The 17,939-nt window shown below is 39.1% G+C and overlaps 1 protein-coding gene across 1 annotated transcript in view; it reads right to left on the bottom strand.

The window, feature by feature from the left end:
- The window catches only part of KCNH8 (potassium voltage-gated channel subfamily H member 8), a 276,310-nt gene that overhangs the window by 194,833 nt on the left and 63,538 nt on the right, over positions 1 to 17,939 (bottom strand). The window lies entirely within an intron of this gene.

Genomic DNA, 17,939 nt, shown 5'->3' with positions numbered 1-17,939 from the left:
CTTCCTTTGTTTTTGAGATCTATCCACATTGATAACTATACATTGAACTGTTTCATTTTAACTACTCCACTGTAGGCATATAACACAATTTATCTACCCATGCCTCTACGGATGGATATTTAACAAATTTCCTTCTTCCATCTCTCCCTCTCTTCCTCCCTCCATCCCTCCCCCCTCCAGTCTTCTTTTCCTTCAATCCCCCCCTCCCTTTCTTTCTTCCTTTTTTTTTCTATAATAAACAAGCAGTAAAGCACATAAGCATGAGTGTCAGAGTTTCTCAAAGTTCATTCAAATATCTTCTTATATTTTTAATAAAAAAAGTTGAATAACCTTTCTTATTGGGAGGCAAGAACTAATTTATTCCATACAAACAGCTAAACCATATCTGAGCATTATAACCTACAAAACCAGTATACGCATTTTGCAAACTATTTATCCCACAATTAATCCAGTCATCATTTTTCCTAGGTATATTTAACAAATGATGCTGGTGACTCTTTTGCTACAGTTTTTCCACTTATTAAAAATCCTCGATTCCCTGTGGTATGCTTATATTGGCACTCACTCAAGTGTGCTGACAGTAACAACATCAAATCAAAGCTGTTTTCAACATTAACAAGAGTTAACAGGGCCAGGCATAGAGATGGAAAAACTTTAAGATACCACCTCGGCTTACATATGGAGAAAGAATATCAATCTATGAGGTGTAAGGATAATAGACAAAAGCATTTGAAATCAGAACATAAAAAAAATGGCCAAGAAGTGCTGATCGGGGAAGTACTTTGGTTGAACCATAGGAAATTGCCATTTTGTAGGTCAAATAATGGCAATACATTACAATAGTTTGTTACTCATACAACTGGATTTGGCATTAGCTATTCTCTGAAATAGTCAAGAACTATTTTCAATAGACCTGTGGGTACTGAAGCTCATGTGACCCATGCCAATCCAGATCTGGATGCATTCCTTTCATACCATACCTTGCAGATACTTCCTGCAATTCTTACACTAATGAGTGGAGACTCACCCTTTACCCGGCACTGCCATCCAGAGCTGTGCTTTTGATTCACAAAGGATCCCAGCCAAAGGGGCACCAGGGGCTGATGACCATCCTTGCACCTCAGGGGGTTACTTAGTCCATCCGAAGAGGCCTCTTTTACTAATTGATCTGCCTGACAAGTATGCCGCTTCTAATTTTCACAAAAGCACCCTATAGGCTACTGTAGATCATTTCTAATTTTATGGGAGCCTGAAGAATTGAAGCATAAGATGAAATGGGAATGGTGAACTGGGCCTTCGGAACACATGCAAATGGCAATTCTCCTCTGTTAGATGGGTCCCTTGGTTTCTCATAGATCAAATCTTTCTACATAAAATATCCCTCCACAGAAATTGTTGAAGGATTCTCAGCTCTAGGTTCTGAGTAAAGGATATGGTTGGGAAAATAAAATCAGGAATCAGATTATCTTCTTGGCAACCAAACTAAGATGACGTATTCCAGTTATATTAGGACATTCACAGTCTATTGATTGAAGTGATAAACTTGTAAGGTGTGTTTTGTTTGCCTATCATGCAGAAGGCTTCTGTTTGACAATGTATTTTTCTTTCTTTCTTTTTTTTTTAAAAAAGATAAATTCTGCAGCACTAATTCCTCTCCACTACTCTCTTGCTAAAAATAAATTCCAACTAAGACACAGAAACAAACATCTCAAATGGGTAATTCAAAGATTTTTAAAAACAAGTCAGCATAGTGGCCTCTGACTTGAGCTAGGTGTCGTATACCCTCTTTTGGTGTCAGGTCTCAACTCATTGTAATTAATTTGAAGTACTGACTTATATCTGAGGCTGAGATGTGTTTATCCGGCAAGGCCACTGTAGAAGATGTTTCTAAGGGAAAAGGAATGTTGGTGAAGCGAGATGAGATCTCTGATGAAATGAAAGCTGAAAGTGAGTAGCACTCACAGAATCAGACCCCAAACACTCATTACTTCAAGGCTCAATCCCCCAAATTAGAGCTCCTAATGATGCAGGTTTGCATTGTTGGATACTTTCATTCTGTAAAACAATACCTTGGGGTAGAGAGGAAGCCAAGCAACTGTTCTGCTTTTGTAGGTGGGCCCATTAAGACGGTTATTTAAACTTAGAGCCACATTACAAAGAGCCATTTCAACAATAGAAGTCTAAGCTACCAGCAATCCTGGAGAAAAGATGCCATCTTTCTTTTTTGATATATAAATTTACTATTGCTTAAAAATTGTTTATTCTGGTCACATGTGTAATAAAGTACTAAATAAAATGTAAAATGTACCAAAATCACAATTCTGCTACATTAAGGCTTTTTTTCACCTTTCTTATTCATTCAAAAGAAGTTAGAGATTATCTACAGTCTACCAAGCATTATGCATAATAAAAGGAATGCACTGAATAAGACAGTCACTGGCCTCAAATTATGTCATCTACTGGGGAACATGTAGAAATTAAAAAGAAAATACAACACATTTTGATCAGGGTTATCATTGAGGTACATATGCATACTTTGTACTGAGATATGATCACATTTTAAAAAAATTAGATCTCTTATTTTCAATTAATATAAGTTTTATCCATGATAATATATATGCATTTTTAGCATCATGCTACTGATTGCAAAGTAGTTCATGCTTTGGCTATGCTATAGTTGGTTAACTTTTTTCTTAGGCCTGACTGCTTAGATTACTTAAAATGTTTCATTCATTACCTACTGTAATGATGGACATCTTTCACACGGGTCCTAAAGCAAATTCCTAGAAATTAAGTTTTGTTTCAAAGGGTAAGAACAGCTCTAAAACTCTTGGCACAAATTGCAAAGTCGCCTTCCAAAGAACAAAACGGTTGTGCCAAATTACATGACCACCAGGAATTCAGTCTTTTAAAAATACATACACAAGTACACACTCATCTCATAAGTATTCACACTGTCCTTGTTTCCTCCAAAGTGTCAAGATTTTCTAAGCATAAGTACAAGCAATCTCTTTGTTCTTGGGCACAAGCGAATACATATTTGCATTATATAAAGATTCAGAGATGATAGTTGGTTTTGTCTGATTGTAAAAGATACCTATTTTAAGACTAAAACATTTTGAAAAGGAAAAGAAGGCACAGTTTTTGATGTTATGGAACCAATGACATGTTATGCATATTTGCTGTAACCTTTCATTACCATTATCTAAAACCATGTTTTAAGTTGTCTTGGTAGCTGACCTCTCTTCTCTCATCATCAAGCCTCCTATCTGTGCTATCTGTTCTAAGTGTGAAATAGTCCACTGCTTATATAATCTTTATTAAACTTCTATGTTTATTGTCTGCTACTTGCAAAATTGAGGTAACCACCACCACAAGTAAAATTTACACACATACCAAGAAGGTTATATTTCTGAATTCTATAAAAACTGGGAATTAAAATTTATTGACACTCTCAAATTACTAAAACACATTTATTTTTGGTCAACGTCTTCAACTATTTCTCTCTGTGTGTGTGTGTGTGTGTGTGTGTGTGTGTGTGTGTGTGTGTGGTTATGACTCAATGGCCACTTCAACTCCTTTTCTACATTTGAGCAGCTAATAAATAACAGATTGAAGTGAGAATCAACTGATGGGCAACATTTAGAAAGAGAAGCAGTTGGACCCCTGCCTGGATGAAGAATGCTATGCTAGTTTACAAGCTGAAATGATAACTGTCTTGGAATTTGTTTTATAAAAATATACCAAATTTGGAGTTGGAACCTCCGGTTTGGCTTTGTCACTCACCAGCAGGCATGACCTGCAGCTGTTACTTTACCTCTGAGCCCTGGTGCCCTTGAAATGGTGTTGTTGGAGTAATATCAGCTACACCCAATAAAGTGCATGGCACATCGTAGGTGTCTTGATTATCAATTTTTTTCATAGCGAGGTTAATTCCTTAACCTCTTCCATAGGCCTTAAGAGGCAAACTATTAAGTGTGTGGTTTTATTCATAATTTCTAGCTAATGTTCTGGGTTTTTTTTTTTAAAAAAATCTATTTTGGAAAATAACCCGATGAATACAAATGAATAGAAATTAGCTAAATATATTGGTAATGTAGCACACAAATAAACCTTCATTTTACTTGTCAATTGGGATGAATTTTTCTAATGAGTCACAGAGCTAGTAATGGTGCGAGTAGAACATTTATCATATTTTCCATCAATATAATATCAAATTAAATTTATGGTTTCATTGAGCTGCTCCTAAATTTTCACATCTGTGCCACTATCACCCAAAGGGTCCCAGATAATTATTTTCATTTTAAAACTCTCACATAATGCAAAACCAACTAGAAATTCGAATTTAAGCCTAACATAAAATAGTGGGAAAAGGATAGCCTAAAGGGTAAGGTTTTAGAGTAGAGATCAGCAAATTATTTCTGTAAAAAGACAGAGACAACATATTTTAGGCTTTGAAGGCCATCTAGTCTCCATAATGGATACTCAACTCTCTCTGTCATTGCATGAAAGAAGCCATAGAAAATACATAAACTAGTATCGTCATGAAATATTGTTTTGATCACATGTTGTTCAAAAACAGGAGGTGAACCTAATAGGGCCTGCAGGCAGCAGTTTCCAGACCCTGCTGCAGCGTCAGACTGTCTGGACCCAAATTCTGGCTTATCCCTTTGTGGTTATGTCATCCTGAGTAAATTAGTCTCCTCTCTCCACACAGACGTCCAAGTTGGAACAATAACCTGTACTCCACTCATGGGATTTTTATGTAATTTGATCTGAAGAAGGAAGACATGAAAACACATAGCAAATGAGGGCTGCCTCAAATGGTAGCACCCTTCCCATCTAAGCATTTTTATCTTCATAGGCATCATGTATGGTGGAAACACAAGATCCTTCAATCCACATAGACTTGCACCCAAATCTGGCCATCAGCTTTGTACTGTGTTACAGCTCACTGAGGTGTAATGCTGAGCCTGCAAGGTCATCTACACTTCAAGATTGCTGTGAGAGTATAGTCCATACTGAATGTTTCACTGAGTCTCTGGCATAACCAGGGTGTTTTAAAGTTTTCGTTGTTGTTGTTTTGTGCTAAACTCCTTTTCCTAATCTTCATAAGAGGTAGGTAGTTTTTATGTCTTATATCTCTGAACCATTTATAACTTGTGCATGTCTCTCTCTCTCTGTCTGTGTGTGTATATCCTATGAAACTCTGTACTGAGAACAAAGCACTTATATTCAAATATAACCAATGGTGATTGCTATGAAGTCTTGAGTTCTCATGTACACAATGAGTCACCTCTAGGAGCAACGTTTTCAATATGGGAAAAGTGTCATGTGTTATCATCTTACTTCCCATTCCCCCACTTCTCTATGGTATCAGAAGAAAACAAAATATTGGCTCATTAGGGGCACAGATCACTATTACTATGGAGAATAGCAACCTTGCCTGGGTTGGGAAGAAACGAGTGAAAGGAGGGGTCAAGGACAAGAGAGGCTAGGCTAAAGAAGACAGTGCAGTAGGAGGGAGATGTTTTCAAGATTAGTGGGAAAATCAGGCCGAGGCACCCAAAGAGTGATGTTGGCTCTAGAGGGGAACAATGATATTTCCCGTTATTATGCCTGAATGTAAGTAACAAGTTCCAGGCAGTGGCTTGAAGGAGTTGCTGGATCTATTCAGACAAAAGGAAGAGTCCAGTAAAGAGTCCAGGTGAAGACTTAAGAGTACAGCTTCAAAAACAGACCCTAAGTCTTGTGGCCAGGGATGAGAGAACGGGATATTATGGATCTCCAGAAGTGTACACAAATGAGACATCATGTCTGCTAGTGTTGCATCCTGTAACTGAAAACATTGGGAAGATTTTTAGGATGAGTTCAAATCCTGCAGAGCTCCAGGAGTGCTATCTAGACCACAGTCTAGTAGTCTCATGTGAATGGCACCTGCATAGCCTGAGCATGAGCCAGTTGACAGCTGCCTTTCTTGCAGAGTGAATTCTCCTGTGTGTGTGTGATGCTGCAACAGCAAACTTAATGCCAAATAAAGCATGATGCCTCCAAAGTGCAACTCAGTCTCTTGTTGTTGCCGAGGCCTTACCAAGACAAGGACTGTATAATATACTTTTGTTTGAGGGCCATGTATTCTAGAAAATGCCAAGCATGCTCTTATAACATTTGAGGAAAAATTTTACATACACAGACACACACATACAAATATATATATATATATATATATATATATATATATATATATATATATATATATATATACACACACACACACAGACATTTTATAAAATAAATATAGGATTTCCCCAAAATATAGACACACACTTTAATTATAAAGGCAGTGTCCAAATCAGCCATCTATGAATCTGGGAGCACAAGAAAAAAGGACTCCCATAATAGATAGAAAGCCTGTTCTCAAGGATAAGGACTACAGGAACGGTCAACTCCACATCCATAAAACACACCACCTGCCACAAGCCAGGCAGTTAGCCAGTGAGTTTGTAAGAATTATGAGTTTTACACATGAAAGGAAAGTTATTATGGTGAACATACCACCACATTCAGGAATTGGGAAGAAAGCTATCATTCTTAGAAGCTCTTGGGAGAAAAACAGAGACTAAAAAGCAATGATAACTAGGCCAATCTACTACATATTCAAGAAGCAGCAACTGCTGAAGGTTTTGACCTTGAATAGCCTAGCACAGTGATGGCGAACCTTTTGAGCTCGGTGTGTCAGCATTTTGAAAAACCCTAGCTTAACTCTGGTGCCGTGTTACATATAGAAATTTTTTGGTATTTGCAACCATAGTAAAACAAAGACTTATATTTTTGATATTTATTTTATATATTTAAATGCCATTTAACAAAGAAAAATCAACCAAAAAAATGAGCTCGCGTTTCACCTCTGACACGCATGTCATAGGTTCGCCATCACTGGCCTACATGATGTGATGGAAAATGGTTGTAGGCTGAGATTCAGCAGATGGGTGTTTGGCCCCATTAAGCTACTGAGATTCTATGTGACCTCCGGTAAGTTACTTATCCTCTGTGTGCCTCACTTTCCTTACTGTAGAACAATGGACTAGAATTTATGGACCATTCTTCCAACATTCTGTACCTCTATTATGTCTCTTCAAATCTTCCTTCATAGTAGGTCTTGATTTCAGAGGCTGACAATGAAGTCCAAACAACTTCAGGTTAGCATCAATTCTCCATATTCTGATTACATCCTTATCTCCCCCTTTATCTTGGTCTATTCCTGAAGCCACATCAATGTACCATTCAGATCTTCTTTTTTCTCTTGCTCTTTCATCACAGTTACCTTTGGTTTTCTTCCCTTGTCATCAGCTGAACTGTCTTTTACTCTTTTCTATAATTTTCCAAAACCATCTTTGTGTTAGAGCTCTGTATATCTGCCGTCATTTTAAGCTATAAGCCCTTGATGTGAGAGGCTGGGCCTTAAATGTGGTTGCATCTGTTAGTACAGTACCCAGCAACACCTTGCCCAAAATACAGGGTGGGGCAAAGATAGACTTACAATTATTTGTATGAAAAGTAATCCAATAATTAATAAATAATAATAAAAGAATAAACACTGTGCTTCATTGTACTCACAACTATAAACCTACTTTTACACCACCCTGTATATCTGTGAGAATGACCAGTGATTCTAATTTTGGTAAAATAGCAAAAGGTCTGGTTGTATTCTAATCAATGATACATTTTGTTTAAAAATCAGAACAAAGTGAGCCCTAACAAAAATCAATTCCTCTCACCCTTGTGGGAATAAAATGCCATTGAAAAAAAAGAATTAAATGACATTTCAGACCATTATAAAGCTTTTTTAATTTTTGCAAATAGACTAGCTAGAATTCATGATTTTTAAAGCAAGCATGGTTCAGGTAAACAAAAATAAACATTGCCAGACTAATTGCTCACAGGCTCCACAGCAGATTTTAATGAATTATGTTGTCAAGTGCTTCAAAAACTAATGGCTAGAATAAGGTTAAATATTTTCTAAGTTGAAACATATAATGTACTCACCATGGAAATATGTCAGAATTGACTTCATTCCATGTCCAAGAAAAATTGGTCTCCTGTTTGAATTAGGCTATCCTATTTCCCATGTAAAAAAAAAAAATCTTTACTTTGAAATCACTAAGTGAATAACCACTCCTTGCCAATTAGTCTTAACAGAAGGCTTGGCTCTGTCTTTTAAGATATGCACACATATTCCTATGGGGGAAGCACACAAATCAATAAAACATGTGTAAATATGTATCTAAATCTGCCTTTATTATTTTCTCTGTGCTTTACCAAATGTGACTTATAGGATTTCAAATAATTTCCTATACATCTCTACCTCCCTGACTGCATATATTTTTTATCTCAGAAAAGATATTAAAGATTAAAATATTTGAGATGAAATTAGAAAATAAAGTAGCAGTACAATCTTTAAAAAGGCAGAAATTATTTAAAACATTTTCCCCCAAATTGAAGAAAATGACAAGTACATGGTAAAAGCCCTGGTAGAAGAGGCTAAAAGTTTGAAGTTTCACAGTCCTAAGTGGCTCAGTGAGACTTGGAGGCAGTGGAGTCCAAATAAGCACCTTTAACATATACAAACCTAATATACAAGATTAGTATAAATATGTAAATAAGCAAATAATTAAAAGGAGAGGAAAAAGAAGTAAACATTTAAATAGTATAGGTAACTTGAGCATTCAATTGGAATAGTTTCCAGATACGTTTTTTTTGTTGTTGTTTAAATATAATGTGGCCCCAAAACATAAGGCAATTATTTCTTCAGAGGCTCAACTCAAGAGTCAGTTACCTGTTTAATGCTGGGAAAAATATGACTGTTTAACAGACTGCAATAAATGTCAGTCTGCAATAAACTTACTTCATTGGGGACAGTGGTGGGTAGTTTTGTCCACATGCAAGTTTAACCGTAAGTAGAGATCTTAGGATAGAATTGTTAAATAATATGTGAATGTTCTAATGCCCTATGTTTTGAATTGTTGATCTCAAACTAGAATTATCCTCTCTAGCAACTCTTGCCCATGTATCAAGCAATAATTCAGTGGAATCTTAAGGGCTCCAGTGGTATCTGCATCTCCCACAGCATCTGTTACACCTAGAGTAATTGCTAATTACTCTAATTACTTTTCTTCTCCTTTATGGATCTGACCCATTTAATACATTGAGATATAGACCACAGAATATTTGTACCAGATCTGGAATGTACAGTTGGGATGTGGCTCCAACCCTTTGTTTTATAAAATGAGGGCACAGACCCAAAGAAGTTCAGGGATTTGGTCAAGGTCAACACTTGCATGGGAATCACTTGGGAAATCTCTGGGGAGAGGAAATGCAGGTCCTTCTTCATTAGAAAGGCCTGTTGTGGGAGACTTTCTTTTATTTTCTGTATGGGTTTCCTCCTATAAAGTATTCTGGAACAAATTGGATGCTAGTGATCTTGGTGCAGATTTATTTGTTGTCAAAGCAGCAGTTTCAAAGGTTTTAAAGGCTCTACAATTGGCTTACACTTGAGCTGGAAAGTTCTGAACCACTTACTTTTATCAAAGCTTACTATCACTATTTTTCTTGAAGTGCAATTTATTCAAAGGGTGAGCTGGTATTATTTGTCACCCCACAGGCAGTCTTACAAGGCATTACTGATGTTTTCTGAAATCTTTACTGCAGTTATGTGGATGATTGGAAATGCCAAACAAAATTATCCCCTGTAAACAAATGCACATGCTTTGACTTACTCTAATTAGTCAATTCTAGTTCAAGTAGAAATGATTAAACATTTCACCATCACCTTTTCTCCCAGAAAATTTAAGAATATTTTGGCTATATAAAATGTTTATTTTAACCAAAGTATTTATTGTATACATAGAATAAAGGCATCCAACTAAGTGTCATTTAGAAATTCTATCATAGTATGTACAAATAATTAGAAAAAAATTCTAATGTAGAAGTGCAATTTTCTATGTAGATGACATAGCTCCATTTGGAAGGCAGATAGATAAGAACTCTGGGAATTCACTGAAGCTTTGAGGTTATGAAAACCTACTCAAATTTCCTGACTCCACTTGTCCTATAAAATGGAATGCTAGGGTTATTTTTTCACACTTAAAGACTTGATAAGAATGAATTATTTAATATCTACATATTTTTCAGAAATTGCAGAGGGCAGTCAAATTATTAATGTTAACTAAAAATAAAATTGATAAGGTAGAGGCAGGGGAGATCTGGGTTTTAGAAATCCTAAGGTGTTGGTTTTTGTTGTTTTTTTTTAAAAAGGGGGAAATTTGTAAGAAAAATACACTAGAAGTAAAAAGGAGGATTTATGTAGGATGAACATAATCACAAATTGTAAAAATCTGACAAACACAAACATCAGAAAAACCAGAAAAATAACATAATGGCTTTGTTTATAGACTGCCTGACATACCCTTTGTGATACTTTTCAGGGACCAATGGTTGGCTCTGTCTGTTTCCATCCTCCTTTCTCCTCCCCCGTTCACATAGCTCTGGTGCAGGGCATCATAGGACAAGGCTCAGGCCTGCACTGCTGTGCTCTGACACCTGCTGAGTTACGGAGTGGGAGAGTGGGTGGCCCGAGAATTCCTGTGAGTCATTCATTCCTTCCCCGGGACGACTAGCAATACCTTCACTTGGAAATTACTGCAAATCCAGTAAATACATAAATATATTCTGTTCAACCTAAGCTAAATAAATGCATTTGCAATTCAACTTCCACTTTAGCTGGGTTCCTAAATTGCCTGCATGTCAATGAAGAAAAAAGTCAGGGCAATAAACTTATTATGGTTAAAATATATTACTTTTGGAAAATTTTAAACAGAAATGATGAATGGGACATTCTGTGGTCCCTACCAAAGGCAAGTGACAGGCCCTGAAACTTGAGCTTCATAAATTCCTCGTGAATTCGCTGCAGAAAGGATCCATCCCCATCAAAAAGAGCTACATCTGCAATCAAACACACCCAGCATTTTCTTCTAGGCCAGCGGTTCTCAACCTGTGGATTGCGACCCCCTTGGTAGTCGAATGACCCTTTCACAGAGGTCGCCTAAGACCATCCTGCATATCAGATATTTACATTATGATTCATAACAGTAGCAACATTACAGTTATGAAGTAGCAATGAAAATAATTTTATGGTTGGGACACAACATGAGGAACTGTATTTAAAGGGCCAGAAGGTTGAGAACCACTGTTCTAGACTGATGCATGTGGACAACACCCCCAGGACTAGGGAGAAACAAGAGAGTTTGCTCAGCAAGCATATGACAGGTGGCTGAGCAAGGAATAAGATGGCTTTATTATGTGTGGATTGAGGGATCAAATGTGTTGCCTCAATCAGCTCCTATCTCCCAATACCCCTGCTGTTTTATGGTCAGTCATGGATAATGTTGTCATCCATGAATGAGTGTGGAGGAAAAAAAATCAATGGCACATTTCCCGCATCTATGTGGCCAGGCCTTCCCCTATGAAGTCTCATTCGTTTTTGATGCCTTGTTGAGATGGTTCACCGCCTGGGCCTCATGATGTCAGAAACACTTTTCCATGCTTTTCTAAAACCACCAATCTTCCTTCTGACAGAAAAATGGCTTAAAGTGGTGTTATAGCATTTATTTTTGAAAGCCATTCATGAGTTAAAAAAAAATAAAACACACACACAGAAAACTAAATCAAAATGGCCAAGGTAAGGCTGGGTGGTGATACAACCAGTTTAAGAAGCATTTCTAAGTATATACCTGGGCCAGCATCCATGCGGACAACAGAATGAAAACCAACAATGCTTGCCGTCATTAAACTCCACCTTCTATAAAAAGTAGACAATATTGATGAGGACAAAGGATCATAACAAATCGATAACTTTGATATAAAATGATGGATTTTAAGACCAAGAAGTGCACAGTGGGTTGGCTAGCTCAGTGATTCTGCTGGGAATGACTCCTGACATTGGCCAGGGGCCCATGAGAGACCTTGACATAATTATTAAGGAAATTGGAAGTGGCATCTGTGGGCCGTTTAAACCTCATCCACTCTAGTGAAGCCAGAGAACTGTCTCCCAGAGCACTCTGTGGTCACTTTAGGAGCGTTCTGCTTTCTGATGTTAGGAGGAAAATCACAGCAAGTCATGATGCCTCCGTTCTCAACCTGATTATCAGTTTTTTCCAGGAGCCTCAATGTAACAAGTCAAATCAGGCCTCTAATCGTATCATCAGAAGGTTGTGGTTTCATCCTGTATGTGCAAAACACCCTGAATTTCCAGAAGGGAGGGATGGCAAGCCCCACTAGGATTTGCAGTCATCCTGAACATGACATTTGGCTAAAGTCCCAGGTGGAAGGTCCAATGGGAAAATGATGCCACAGTGATCAAGAAAACAGTCTAAGGCATGTTCCGCCCTCCTCCCACCTGCCTCACTCCAATCTATGAAAGGTAAGCATCTCTACAACTAAACCCACCCAGAAAAATAGAAAAGCTACACACATTTTTGACCTGCCCTTATTTTCAAGTACTGTTGTTCTAGGTGCCTGGAATACACCAGAGAATAAAACAGAGAACCTCTTATTGGGCTTACATTCTGATGTTGTGGTGGGGGAAGACAAACAATAGACAGCAAAACAAGTAAATAAGATGATACAAATGATCAAGTACTGCATGTTATCAGGTGGTAAGTACCACACACACACAAAAAGAAAAACAATAGACAAGGGGAACTGAGGGGCATGGGGAAGAGTGGAGGTTTGAATTTATGCAGGAGGATCAGGGGAAGGAGGCGTTACTGAGGAGCACACATTTGAAGACAGACTTGAGAGAGAGAAGTTTGCGAGCCATGTGAACAGCTGGGGTGTGGGGATGTTCCAAGCAGAGGGAACAGCCAGTGCAAAGGCCTCAAGGCGGGAGGACATCCAAGTAAGTATTCAAGGAACAGCAAAGAGAGGAGTGTGGTGTCCCAAAATTGATCAAGGAGAAGATTAGTAGTGTTATGGGTTGAACTGTGTTCCCCCCAAATTCATGTGCTGAGGTTCTCACAACATGACCTTATTTGGAAATAGAGCCATTGCTGGTGCCATTAATGAGGTCATACTGGAATATAGTGGACCCTTAGTCCAATAGCTCTAGTGTCCTTATAAAAAAGGAGAAATTTAGACATAGAGTTGTGCACACAGGGAGAACATCATGTGATGATTGGAGTGATGCTGCCATAAGCCATGAAGCTACCAGAAGCCAGGATCAGGCCTGGACAGATCCTTCCTTCATGCCTTTAGAGGAAGCATGGCCCTGCCGACACCTTGATCTCAGACTTCTAGACTCCAAAACTGTGAGACAATAAATTTTTGTTGTTTAAGTCATTCAGTTTCTGGTACTGTGTTAAGAACTCTAGGAAACTAATACAATAAGCAATTAGGCAAGAGATAAAGAACAGATGATAAAGGGTCTTAACCCAAGGACTTTGGATGAACAGTCACCATAGCATTCTGAGCAGAGCGGAGCTATGCCCTGCCCAAAGGCTGAGCTCTGGACCACTTGATGAAGTCTCAGAAAAGAGGAGAACGTTGCAAAGCAGCCGAGAAGGAATGGCCAGTGATGTAGGAGGGAAACCAGGAGAATGTGCATGAGGGAAGCTCGTGGTGTGTTTTTTTTTCAAAATAAAAACATGCTAGATGGTATTGTCAAAGCAACACCAACCCTGGAGGTGAGTCAGGGGTAATCACTGAAGAGGGAAGACAAGCAAGTCACCAGCTTCTTCCAAAGCGTACAGGAGCCAGTTAAAGCTGGAGAGAAAAAAATCTCTGAAGTCCACGTGGTTTGTTATGGTTAGTATTTTACATATTTTTACACTTATGAGTTTATTTACGAGAAGAAATAAAAGATAAGTGATAAATCTTGGTCTCAATGTAGAGGTCTATTTGAATGGAACAGAATTACTTTGAGTCACTAAAAGAGATTCTTAAAGTGATTCAGAATGCCAAAGGTCTAAGAATCTTGTTTAGATTCATTAAAAAACAAAACAAACCCACACACAAACACATAACACAGGCTCTAATTTACTCAACTCCAGTGGCTCTTAATACACATGACACAGGTTCTTAAGAGGGAGTCCTTCACACCATTTTGCTACCTTCCTAATGCAAAGGGAAAATCCTTGGTTAATGCACAGCCTTACACCGACTAAAGAAGGTGACTGTGTATCAACCTCGAAATCCCATCCTGACAGCCACACAAAACAATTCAAATAATCCCAACTCCTGTTATTCAAAAGACCCCACAGTACAAATGGGCTAGCCTGGCCTAGCCTGATACCTGCAAGCACAGACTCTGAAACCAGCCTGCCTGGATTAGCATCCTGGCTGAGCAATTTACTACCTATAGGATCTTAAACAACTTGCTTAATTTCTTCGTGCCTCATTGTACATATCTGTAAAATGGGGATAATAATAGGCCTGACTTCATAGTATTGTAATATGAATTAACTGAGTTAATATTTGTAACTGACCTAGAACATGCTTAGCACTCAGTAAAAATTAAGTATTTGTTAAATACGTAAACAGACAAGTATGTATTTTTCCTACAAACAAATTTTGATGAACAAATTAAAAAATAAAAATGTCATAAAAGACTTCATATAGTAAGACAAATTTTTAAGCTCTTAAAAATGTTTGCCTCCAGAAAGCAACATGTGTGTTAATTTTAACTACTCATACCTACACATGTGTGCTCACCTGCTCACAAACTGGCCACCTATTTTAAAAGTTTAGAGTCAATAGATTTTTAGAAATTACAGAAAAGTAAGGCGAAATTCCTTAATCCCTATAGCTAAATAAACTAGAAAGAACACTTTTGAAGAACAGCAGATGGTAGCCCCTCAATCTTAATTATCGGTGATGATAATTGTACCCAAGCAAAAATATTAGCCTTCTACCAGGGTTGATGCTAAGACTTTACATGAATCCCTCAAATAACACTTGCAGTAGCTTCATAACCGTCTCCATGTAAAGATGAAGAAATGGTCTCAGAGAGGTTAAATATCTTCTGTACCATCGCACGGCTGCAATGTAGTGGAAAACCTAGCACTAGAGCTCCTCGCCAACCTGCTTTACTTGCATCAAAGCCATGCCTCCTGGCTGCTCAACCTGCCCTGGGATCCCTGAATTGTTCCTCAGCCTCCGGGAGGCCTCAGTGCCCTGCACCTGGCCAGCGGCCAGGCTGCTGCAATCCCAGGGGCCGAATGGAAAAATCAATCCTGTTGATAACCGTTTCCTTGAGAACAGCACTCAAACTGCTGGGGAAACTGCAGAGAATGCAAAAGGGGTTCCTGATGTATTTGTGAGAGGGCAATGCTTTGTGTTTCCTTGAGGGACATGCATTTCTGTTTCACTGGGGAGAGAAAAGTTAAAAGCACATAAATAAAGGTGATAAGCAAACTCTAATATGCTTTACTGGTGTGGGGACTTAGAGGATTGTTAAAAGCTTGAAGGTGCCAGTGACATCGGCTCGTTTTCCTGCAGTTTAAATCCACTGTAGGCAGAGGAATGGGATCATGGCACTTGCAGATCTACTAAGTAGAGGGGTCAAGAACTGTGGGTAGATCGTGATCATAATTGGGGATTTCTATTGGGAATGGCTGCCCTTTCAAATAAAAGTTGTACCACTTGAAATTCATCCAAAGTTACCTTCATGAAATAAACATGCTTCATCCTTGATGTAGATGTAAGCCAGTCTGACTCAGCTGGTGCTAAAAGCTTCTCCTCTTTTTCTCCCCCCATTCCCTGCCTACAGTGGAGAAAATCTGCTTTCAGAGCCAGTTGGCAAGCTAAGGGAAAGGGCAACATTTGACGGGAAAGTGGTAATTCAAGTTGTTTGTGAATGACGGGTAGATCCAGAAGGTTCATGAAACACAGACAAACTTTATTAGCAAAACTGCTCATTCAAATTACCAAAGGAACTAGGTTTCTGAACTCATGAACAGTTCATTGCAAGCTTGCCCATTATTCTAAATTTCTATTAATTTCTCAATTCCCAGTTGGATTCAGCTGCCTGCAAAGGCGCATTTCTATTTGCAGTTTGCTGACACTCTGTGGGGATGGCTAATAATTTCATTTAACTGTGGGACAACTGAAATTGTGGCTGGATTAGCTACAGCTGTACTTCACCCAGCCACAAAGAAATGTGGCAATGCTGACGAGAGGGGAACACCACTTCTGAAGGGGAATGGGTTGCCTCTCTGAAAAAAGGAGAGCCCACAATTAGAGCACCGGTCTTCTATTTATTAGCACGTGTACATGTTTGAGGACGGGAGGGAAGTTGTGTAACTGTCAAGTAATTACTACCAAATGGGAAAACAGGAGTCAGAGTCGACCAGGGAGCACTGCCTAGGCTGACAACCCCCCAAAGGTATCTCTGCATGTGGTGGTCAAAGAACAACCCACAAAACCAAAATACATGTTGGGATCATGGAAAAGAGACAATTAAAGTCAAGACCTGTTGACTTGTCTGCCGAATCTTTCACTCTGTGTTAGAGCATCTGAAAATGGAACGGACTGGAACACGCTGCTCTCACTCGGTGTTGGCCCAATTATCTTTCAAGATTGGCACATACAATCTCTGCCAAGTCTCCATCCTCCTAGTTCCTCTGGGTCCCTAAGCAGCCTTTCGACTGTCTGTCCCCACCACCCCATTAAGTGCTCGTGTGTGGTGGCAGGAGTTATAAATAAACTCACTGCTATGGCCCCCAATAAAAACTATTATTTACCTAACAGGTATGCAAGTGTCAAGCTGTCATCTTAGTTTCTGAACCTTAGTGAATACCAGTGCACAATTCCCAGGGCACCGAGAACTAGTCTAGCCCAAATAAATGTGGCTGACAGGAGAAGGATAGTTTAGCTAAACAAGCCGACTCACCTCAGGGAACTGGGAGGGTCAGGATGTTGGGCTGCACTCTTGGGCGATGAAAGAAGAGTAAGAGAAGCAGGAGTAACAGCAGGGGCTATGTAAGCCTCCATGAAACAATTAGGTGGCATATGGCCCTCTGGGAACAGTGGGCACAGGCCTTGGATACTGCTGAGCCAGGATCACAAACTTCACTCTGAACCAGTGACAGACCATCCTCAAGGCTGAGATGGCTTAGCACAGAAGGCACAGTGGGTTAGGGCAGTGGTTCTCAACCTTGGCTGCACATTAGAATCACCTGGGAATCTTTTTAAAATCCTGATTTCTGGGCCTTCTAATGTGCAGCCAAGGTTGAGAACCACTGGGTTAGGGGGAACACATTGGAGGTGGGAGATTCCTCATCCAGAGAAGTTGCTGGGTAAGAAGACAGGATTTGATGCCAGTAGACCTGGCACAATCACCAGCTCCATTATCTTCTAGCTCTGTGGCCTTGGTACAGGTCAGAGGTCAGGTTCCTCAAACGCAGAGCCTGACACAGGATTAGGATACACCCACTTTGTTAAGGAAGTTCTCTCCGGAAAAGACTATGAGGGAATGAGGAGGGCAGGACTGAGCAGGGGAGAGAGACTGAGAACGGACAGGACAGGGTTTCTCGTACATCTTCGCTTTGACCTGGTTGATAGGGGAGCTCTAGAAGGTAAACTGCACTACAGACTTGTCTGCCTGAAGTCAAAGGAGCTGACTTTTGTGGGATAGTCATTGGCTCTGGCCCAAAGGTGAGCAGAAGGATTAGGGAGGGTGCTAATTTCTTAGGCAAAGCAGCTCTCATTGGCTGACAGCAATTATCTGAGCAACCTGGCAGCTGTGTGTTAGCAGGCAATGCTTGCAGCAGCTACGAGATGGGTCTATAGTGGTCTGGGTCCAATCTGGATATAAAAATTATACAATAAGTAAAGCAGGAAAATTTTAATATAATTACTAATGATAAGGAAAGAATAACTGCATA

Source organism: Myotis nattereri (genome assembly GCF_964212035.1).
Source record: "Myotis nattereri genome assembly, chromosome: 14".
NCBI classification, from domain to species: Eukaryota; Metazoa; Chordata; class Mammalia; order Chiroptera; family Vespertilionidae; genus Myotis; species Myotis nattereri.
This window is presented reverse-complemented; position numbering and strand designations above follow the sequence as displayed.